Source organism: Rhinolophus sinicus, chromosome 13, assembly GCF_057876585.1.
Source record: "Rhinolophus sinicus isolate RSI-liver-muscle chromosome 13, RSI-T2T, whole genome shotgun sequence".
Lineage (NCBI taxonomy): Eukaryota > Metazoa > Chordata > Mammalia > Chiroptera > Rhinolophidae > Rhinolophus > Rhinolophus sinicus.
The window spans coordinates 48635512-48644709 of record NC_142513.1 but is presented as its reverse complement, the minus strand read 5'-3'; the positions used below and the strand labels follow the sequence as shown (position 1 = coordinate 48644709).

The 9198-nt window shown below is 40.7% G+C and overlaps 1 protein-coding gene across 5 annotated transcripts in view; it reads left to right on the top strand.

The window, feature by feature from the left end:
- The first annotated feature begins 290 nt into the window (after positions 1–290).
- Positions 291–9198, top strand: part of LOC109459032 (uncharacterized) — a 62595-nt gene continuing 53687 nt past the window's right edge. For 2 of the 5 annotated variants that reach the window (XR_016018250.1, XR_016018249.1), the window contains exons 1-2: positions 292–536; positions 2731–2867. The gene's annotated coding sequence lies outside the window, so the exon portion shown is untranslated. Of the gene's footprint in view, positions 537–2730; positions 2868–9198 lie in introns of all 5 variants that reach the window. The other 3 variants (XM_088789315.1, XR_016018248.1, XR_016018247.1) reach the window with 3 other exon arrangements.

The window sequence follows — 9198 nt, the reverse complement described above, 5'->3', positions numbered from 1 at the left end:
CCACAATGCCTAGTCCACTCCTAACAAAAGTGAGGGGGATAGTTCCCTAAGGTCATGACCCCTGTTTCGTATATCTCTAACTCCCCCCACACCGCCCGTCCTAGAAGTTGAATTTCTTTTTCCCAGCAAGGGTGCTATAGAAGATGACATTCAAGTCTCCAAAATCCCTGTAGAATTTAGGCAAGGCCCCCAACACCATTCCCTGCTTTCATTTTTTAGTACATTCCCAGTGGGTTTTATTCGATGCCGTGCCTCCTCTTTTTCTTTCCGTGCTCTCTGGAGCCTCCAGGACTTTTCCATTCATCGCACCAGCAAAAGCCAGCACTGGTGGGAGCCTGGCAACGGAGTCCCTGGGGGCCTCCTGCGCAAGCGCAGACGACCTACTGAGCTCAATCCTACGGAGCTCAATCCGTTCCTCGGACTTTGCCCACCAAGGGCGGGGCCTCCCAGGCACCGCTGAGCGCAGGGCCCGGCTGAGGGTCTCGCTGCGGGATCTGCTGCACAGACGAGGTCAGCTGCTCTGCTCTTCCTCTGGGGTCAGTTGGAGAGTTTGTATAAAGAACGCGTTTGTGCAGAAGTCGTACTGCTTGCTGTAGACTACCGCTTCAGGCCTTGCCTTGTAATATTTGTTCTCGCTTTCTGTTTTGGCATGCAAATGTCTTTAACATCTGTGTGTAAATGCTCATATTTTAAATCACATAAATATTATCTACAACCAGATTCATAGATTTGCATTGTGCATATGTTTCAGTCCTGTTTTTAAAAATGCCTTCGTAACCATTTTTCAAAGAATCTTTTCAATTATTGTAATCTTTTCAAGCATCTTTACTAGATAGAATGGGATTTTTTTAAAAAAGGCAGATGTTGCAGTTTTCCCGTTTTAGTGTTTTCCAGAAATTGTATTGATCCACCTTTCTAGTATTTAGCCAATTCAGTGACGTCCATTGTTTCCCGCTGAACGCTGACACCTCTCTGACATGGTTCGCTTGTGCAGAGGCTGCTGAGTGGCCTGGAGACTGAAGATGGGGTTCCTCAATCTGTGTTGAAAAGGGATTTCCTCACAGGAAACCAAGAGACACAAAAGCACGATGGGGTAGAAAGAATTCAAAGAAGCATCCTTACACGGTGCATCTCTGAGAGACTCGATAGCACGTATCTGCTATGCAAGTAGTGAAATCCTTTATTTAATTGTCTAACAACTATTCTGGAGGGACTATTGTTCTAGGTTTATGAGATGTGAACAGCCAACAGAACAGAAACATTGTTGCTTAATGGATATTTTCCCTCCAAAGGGTATGTCTGTTCTAGGGGTCGACACTTCATATACAGAATCTAAAGGTCAGATCTCAGTCCAAAAATTCCCCATCATCTTCACTCTATTAGACCATTCACCTTCATTTTACTTCCTGTGAAGAGCAATCCCATGAACGACATATAATATGGTGTTTATGTAGCAAGATGATTGGCAAGTTTAAAGGTAACGAGAGTTTTTTAATTTTTGATTTTTTTAAACAAATAGAGGTGATGAGCCTTACTGGTATCCCTTTCTCTTGAGATAATTGTGTTTCGCTCTTATAAATAGGAAACCCGACTTGAACTATTTCATAATGCTGCAAGTTCATCAGCCACACATAACAAGAAATCATCAAAAAGGCAGGTTAGGGTCCCTAAGAGTGGTTCAACCTACATGCACACATCGTTTCCTTCATCTCTAATGGGTAGCCCTTCATCGTTGGGCTGTTGGAAGATGGCAGTGGCAGGAAGATTTGCAGTCAGGAAGATGAAAGGGTTGAGGGCCAAGTCCAAGTGACTTTTCCTTGTGTCTTTGCCTTTTTCTTCTGCGCCCATCCTAGTTTTGTGACGCTTGCCTCAGTGCAGTCGTGATGTACTTAGCAGCTCCGTGTGCACGTGTGCTGGCTGATCGCCCTCGCCTCTTAGCACTAGACTTGGGAGACTGTTTGATGAGCTAGACCTTGAATGAACCAACAAGCTGTGTCTGTCAACTCCCCTCTCCTGCATCTGGGCCAGGTTTTGGCAACAACAGGGAGATGGTTAAGAAAGCAGGGCCATACCCCAAGTGCTGTTTCCAGGTCTGCATGATCTTAAAATGTGGGCAGTGGTAAAAAGCTGGTCACAGAAACCCGGGAAATTGACTGTGAGGCTTTCCTGTTTCTACCACTTATTAGATTGAAGACTGCTAGTCATTTACCAAATACCTGATTTTGTTAGACACTCAATGGCAATAACAATGACCACCTCATTATAAATCGTGGGGATTAAATATGTAGCTAGTACATACTTATGCTCAATCAACATTTTTATTGTTATTTTCTGAGCAGAAGTGTCTCTTAATTTGGTGAGCCTCAGTGCAGAAAGAAAAAAAGCCACAGAGAACAGCGATGCCCTTTCTTTACCCATCTCCACACTGGCTAAAGCTTACTGCTTGATTCTGGATGTAGAGTCAGGACAATGGTCTGGACAGATGGGCACCCACATGGAAAACTGACGGCCAACATGTGGTTTGTGGGGCTGCTCCAGGAGACAGAATCTGTGATGTGACCCAGTTCCCACACCCCACAACCCAGCAGTGAGAATATGCACCGGAAGTTCCTAGAACCAAGCCTCACTGTACAGATACTGGCATATTTTAGCCGTAGTGTGAATAGCCAAATGGGTTATCACCTCTATACTTCAAAATATCATATTAGGACTCTTGTTTCTGTTTTACAGATTAGAAATCTGAGCCTCAGCCAAGTTACGAAATTTGCCTAAAGCCACACAGAAAATGGCAGGACTGGAAAACCAGCCCAGGCAGCCAGACTCCACAGATCTCATTCCTCGATATGAAAACTCACTGCCAACAGCATGTAAGTAGCAAACAAATCTGGAATTTTTAGTGTTGTGCCTGCCTCCCTCCACTCTAAGGCTCTTGATTTCATTCTCCTGTCCTCCAGCATCACATTCTTTGAACACCAAATTGAAAAACTGCCCTGGCATGTCACATTTGGCCTGGTGACAATACAAATCTCATAATCTCTACAAGGGAAGAGACCTCAAGCTGTGGCCTGCATAGCAAGTGGCAGCCTCCAAAATAAAAAACCCGTTATGTAGTGTTTACTGAAATGCCCACAGTTTACAAGTAAGACATGAGATCCAAGTATCCCCTCCCCATCCCACAAAATATACAGTTTAGTGGTATTGTCAGAAGTAAACAAAGCTGGGCAGCACTTGAAGTGGTAAGGACAGAATTTTAATCAGTAATATATTATTGCAATGGCATAGAGGGGCCAGTGTTAAATGGACTCAACTTCTATTTGTACAGAGGTGTTTGGGCATTTTAAAGAGAGGATGAGGGAAAAGGCATGGAAATGAGAGGAGGCTCAGGGGAGTGAAAAAATGACAAAAGCTGGTCAGTGTAAATTAATTAGGGCCACCTTGTCTGCTAGCTGACAATTATTGAAGTTAAGTTTCCACCTTCTTAACAAAGGCGTCGTCCTTCTTAATTTCATTTCCAAGGAAAATCTTGAGTCCTGGAGAAAATCTTGGGTCAACCCCTGAGTTGAAAGAGATACATATACGTCTGAAAGGGACAGAGGAAGGACTCAAAAGTGTAATCCCATGTTAGTAGATGCTCTAAGAAAAGGGGATCTATCGTCTGGTGTTGGTGAGAAAAGACAGTAAATTCTTTTGGCAGCCTTGAGTCAACCTCGGGATTGAGCTGTTAGAAACGATGATAGTATTTGCTTAAATCTTTTAATGTTTAAGGAGAAGGGCAGAATTATTTGAGAGTCTGTAGTTTTTCATGGGGTCAGATGGAGGCCCAGTTGAGAACCTGAGAGCTGGGTTTTCAGAGGAACCTGGTCATAGTTTGGTCAAGGAGATGGTCTGTCAGGTTCATATGGAACCTCAAAAGGCCCTACGCTGTCTTGTCAAAGCCATCCTGAAAAGGGACAAAGATGAAGGTCTTACACTTCCTGGTTTCAGAAATCATTACAAAGCTACAGTAAATGAAATAGTGTGGTATCAGCATACAGCCAGACATACGGCCCAATGGAATAGACTAGAAAGCTCAGGAATAAACCCTTGCATATGGGGTCAGATGATATATGAGGTGCCAAGACCATTCAATGAGAGAAAGGCAGTCTTTTCAACAAATGGTGTGAAAAAAACTGGATATCCACCTGCCAAGTATAAAGTATAAAGTTTGGTCCTTAAACCATATACTAAAACAACTCAAAATGAAACAAAGACCTAAATATAAGGTCTAAAACTATAAAACTTCTTGAATAAAACATAGAGGAAAGCTTAATGACGATGGAGGGGGCGGGAGAATTGAGGAGTTATTTAATGGGCACACAGTTTCATTTTCACAAGATGAAAAGAATTTTAGAGATTGGTTTCACAAAAGTATGACTGTACTTACTATTACTGAACTGTATGCTAAAAAGTAGTTATGATGGTGGAGTTTATATTGTGTGTAATTTACCACAATTACAAACTTTTAAAATTTAATTTTAAAAAGGTAATATTTCCATATGTATCTTCTTATATGTGAATAAATTAATTTAGTCTCTCCAAAATAACATGAATAGCAGTTCAGCATTGCCATAGTTCACTCAAATTTTTAATCAAATAAATAGGAAGAATTAAAAGCAATCATCTAATTTTCATAGAAGAAAAGCAGGGCTTGATATTTGAGATGTTTTATTTATTATGGGTTGAATATTTGTCCTTGTCACTGTTCTTTCTGGGTTGCTACCCTCCACTGATCTCCCAGAGGACCAGCGCTGTGATGTGTTTAGGGATCCAAAGATCAAATCACAGCTCATCACAGTTGTCTATTCTTTGTTTTTGTCCCACAAACCTGTGTCATCCCTGTAATGACTTTTTATATTATTCTCATCTATTTGCTAACCATTGGCTCTTTTAAAATGAAGAATATTAAATCTGAGCAGAACCACTGAGCAAGATGTACAATTAAAAAGTTATAATGGGGAAGAGAGAAGCAGAACCTTAGCTCAGTGTATTTTATCACTCCAAGGGACAGTTATCTAAGATCAATGGTCAGGAGGTCAGTTGCTAGGGCTGCCATAACAAAATACAACAGATTGGGTGACTTAAAAAATTTTTTTCTCACAGTTCTGGAGGCTGGAAGTCGAAGATCAAGGTGTAGGCAGGTTTGGTTACTTCTAGCCCTTTCCTTTGATTTGCAGACGGCCACCTTCTCACTGTGGTCTTTCCTCTCTGTGTTATTACCCCTGATGTCTCTTTGCATGTTCAAATTTTCTCTTCTTATAAGGACACCAATCAGATTGGATTAGTGGCCACCCTAATGGCCTTCTTTTAACTTAATCACCCCTTTAAATGCATTCTCTCCAAAAGCATTCACAGTCTGAGGTATGGGGTGTTAAGGCTTCAACATATGAATTTTGGGAAGACACATTACACACATAACAAGCACCAGATAGATTTAAAGGCTACAGAAATAATGGAATGACTACCCAGAGGTTAAAGTTGTTCCAGGGGAACAAGGCAAGAAGAATGATCTGTTCATAAAACTGAGGACACATTGGGGCAAGAGATAAATCTGAATGCGTAGGCGGCACTCTTATCACTTTATACAGGAGGTGTAAATTGAAATTTTCTACTATGAAAAAGGGATATTCACATTTTTAACATGGGGGAGGCACTACTAAGTCAAAGAGGGAAAGACCAAAAATAAGGAAATTGATGCAATAGCCCATTTATGTTTAAGTTCAGTTTATTAAGGTGAAGTTCATCTTTTTCCAGTAGACAATTCAATGTATTTCAACAAATGCATCCAGTAATGCAACCACCGCCATGATTAAGATACAGATCATTGCTCATCACCCCTGAAATTTCTGTTGTGACCTTTTGCAATTTATCCCTAAGCATATCATATTTTAGAGACTATTGTAAAATACGTTTTTTAACTTCTATATCCAGTTATTCATTATTAGGATATACCGTGTTTCCCTGAAAATAAGACCTAGCCGGACAATCAGCTCTAATGAGTCTTTTGGAGCAAAAATTAATATAAGACCCGGTCTTACTTTTCTATAATTAAGACCAGGTATAATATAATATAATATAATATAATATAATATAATATAATATAATATAATATAATATATATAATATAATACAATAATATAATATAATATAATATAATATAATATAATATAATATAATATAATATAATACCGGGTCTTATTAATTTTTGCTCCAAAAGACTCATTAGAGCTGATTGTCTGGCCAGGTCTTATGTTCAGGGAAACACGATATAAAGACAATTGATTATGACCCATTCATTTTTGAAAACTAAGAAAATGTTTAGAACAACCACATGGCATCATGCATTTTGCTACACGTGAGGGTTGGACAAATGGGCAAAAAGATAGTTTCTCCTTGAAATGTAAGTCAAGTGGCAATTTGAATCCAGAGTGGAAATCAGACTAGATGTGTGGTAGCAAGGAATGTGTATTATTCTGTTGCAACCCACAAGATGCCCTGCCACGCAACCTGAATTTAAACGGTCTTTGAAGGTGTCCTGGGGAAAGCACTTTATGATTGAATACAGAAAGAACAAGCAGCAGAAAGCCATGGAAATTAGGAGCTAGGGAAGGCAAAAGAAGGACTTACATTCAGGTAGGGACCAGTGAATGTACAGAAGTCAAAAGATTTGAGATATCACATGAAAAGCAGACATTTCAGTAACCTGAAGAAAATGAAGTAGGTGACTGGGCTAGTTTTTGTAGGATTTTATTCCATGTTAATGTGTTTGGATTTTATAAATTTTCATGTTTCATCAGGGTCTGCTTACTAGGAACACAGCTGGTGTAACTGTAAAATGAGAATGTTAGAGTCTTGTAAATTTCAAATAAAAACATATGGGGTTTAGAGTCAGACTCTGCATGGGCAAAGGGCAGAGTCTGTGGTGGGCAAAACAAGAGACAGATGAAGGATCAGGAGAATGGCCACAGAAAAATTTAATGTTTTCAGGGTCCAACCTTCTCTTGCTCCAGTCGGACCATGAACACTCCTCCTGGAAGGAGGAAATTCAGCTCCAGACACAGGTTACTTTCATGCCTTCAATTCACCTTCTTAAATTTCAGAAGTACAGGCTATACAGTGTTTTGGGGAATCCGGGACCTCTGAATTCACAGCGCCGTCTAGCATCAACAAAAACCGTAGGCCAATGACAAGTTACAAAGTTCAAAAAAAAAAGTTGGGATCCAGGAGCGAGAAGTGCCTGGGTTCATCTGAGCAGGATTTTAAAAATATTTATTTCAAAAGTGAAACATAATGCATAATCGCTGCGGGTGTGTGTGTGTGATTTTTATTCTCAATAACCATACAAGGAAGCCTGGCCCGTCTCCACTTTGCAGCTTCCTACATGTCACTTAAGGGTTAAAGATTGGTGTGAATCCTGGTGGACTGATTTATTTCATTTACAAACAGGGTGTGCCAGAGTGTGTTCCATGGACACATATACATTCAGTTTGCTCGTAAATCTAGTTCAGTTGACGGCGGTCATCATCCAGTTGTGTGTGTGTGTGTGTGTGTGTGTGTGTGTGTGTGTGTGTCCAAATACACCGTTTTCCTCTTCAATCGCACTAGAGTTCATGAGTGTGATCTCTTTGAAACGTAGTCTGATTGGGAGACCCGGCGTCTGCTGTTGGCTCTGCGGCTGAGCACCGCCCCCGCCCGGCAGGTCCGCCCCAGGCCGCACCGAGAAGGACAGTGCTCAGAGCGCCCGGCTCAGACCTGCAGCCCGTGGGAAAGGGGCCATTGCAGGCGCAGCCCGCTGGCTCGCGGGGCGCTGTGGGAAGGTCACGTGGCCTGCGGGCCCACCCACAGCGATCTCAGCCGCGGATCCCGTTCCAGTGGCCCGGAGGGGGCGGGGCGGGAGGAGGTGCGTCGCCCTTTCCGCTCCGGCTTTCCGGCTTCCGTTTCCGCTGGCTTCTCCCTGTCCGTCCGCTTTAAGGCACCCGCTGGGGGTTTCCTCTCCGCCGTTTGCTCAGCAAAGATTTTTTAACGAGTACATGAGTGTTTGCCTCATTTAAAAAAAAAAAAAATCATCCGTAGACTTTATATAATTGTTTTAGTTCTGACACTTTAACTTTGTATGAACCTCGGTTTTTTGTTTTTGTTTTTCAGAAAAATACGTACTGTGGTGTTTCCACAACCCTCTCTTCCTTCCCCCTTTTTTTTACTTATATAAACATTGCCTAAACCCATAGTTTTATCCTCTTCCTTTTAAAATATTAATCCTTTTCATTTGGTTTACTGCATTCATCTGAAAAGTTTCAGTATTTTTTAATAATACTCGAGTGTCTATAGGAGACAAATCATTTTTTATGTTGTGGTTAAGATTCTCTTTTGATTCTCGTGTTTTTCTTTTACAACAAAATGTCTTTAATATGAGAGGACTTTTAGGGTTTCCAAAGTCAAACTTATCCCCTACATCTCCATATTCACATTATATAATACTTTTTTTTTTTAATTGTGCAAGGTTTAAAAAAGTGTTACAACTTTTAAAACAGCTATTGGACCTGTTGTGCCATGTATCCTGATGTATCTTACTCCCTTACCCTAGCTCTCACTTTAAAACTGATCATTCAGTCTGCAAATTATTTTTCTAATTTGTACTGCCTCTGGGTCACCTATGTTATTCTTCCATTTCTGGATTTTTTTAAAGCTTGCAGGGTCTTATGGTCTGAGACAATTTATTCACCTCTGCGGTTACAGCATGGAAGCAGCCATGGGCTACATAAAAATGAATGGGCATGGCTGTATTTCAGCAAAGCTTGATTTACAAATGTATGATTTAACCAAGGAAAGTAGTTTCTGACCCTGCACCTTAATCAGCTCCTTGCTCATGGTAAACAACATTGTAGCTTATAGAACCTCAAAAGTCATGTATATCTTATTTTGGTTGTTCATTATTTTGATTTACCTCCATTTTGTGCTTTGATGAAATGTTTAAGCAATATTAGAGAAGGTAAGGGAAAGGGAGTGAATCCCAACATAAACACACTATGGTCTGCTATGCTTTATTAGTTGTTTCTATTGTCCTTTGACCTTGTATACTTTTTTTTACCCTCCTATTGTTGTTGTTGTTGTTGGTTTTGATAGGAATATATGCTGATGTTAATGTTAAAGAAAAAAAGTCAA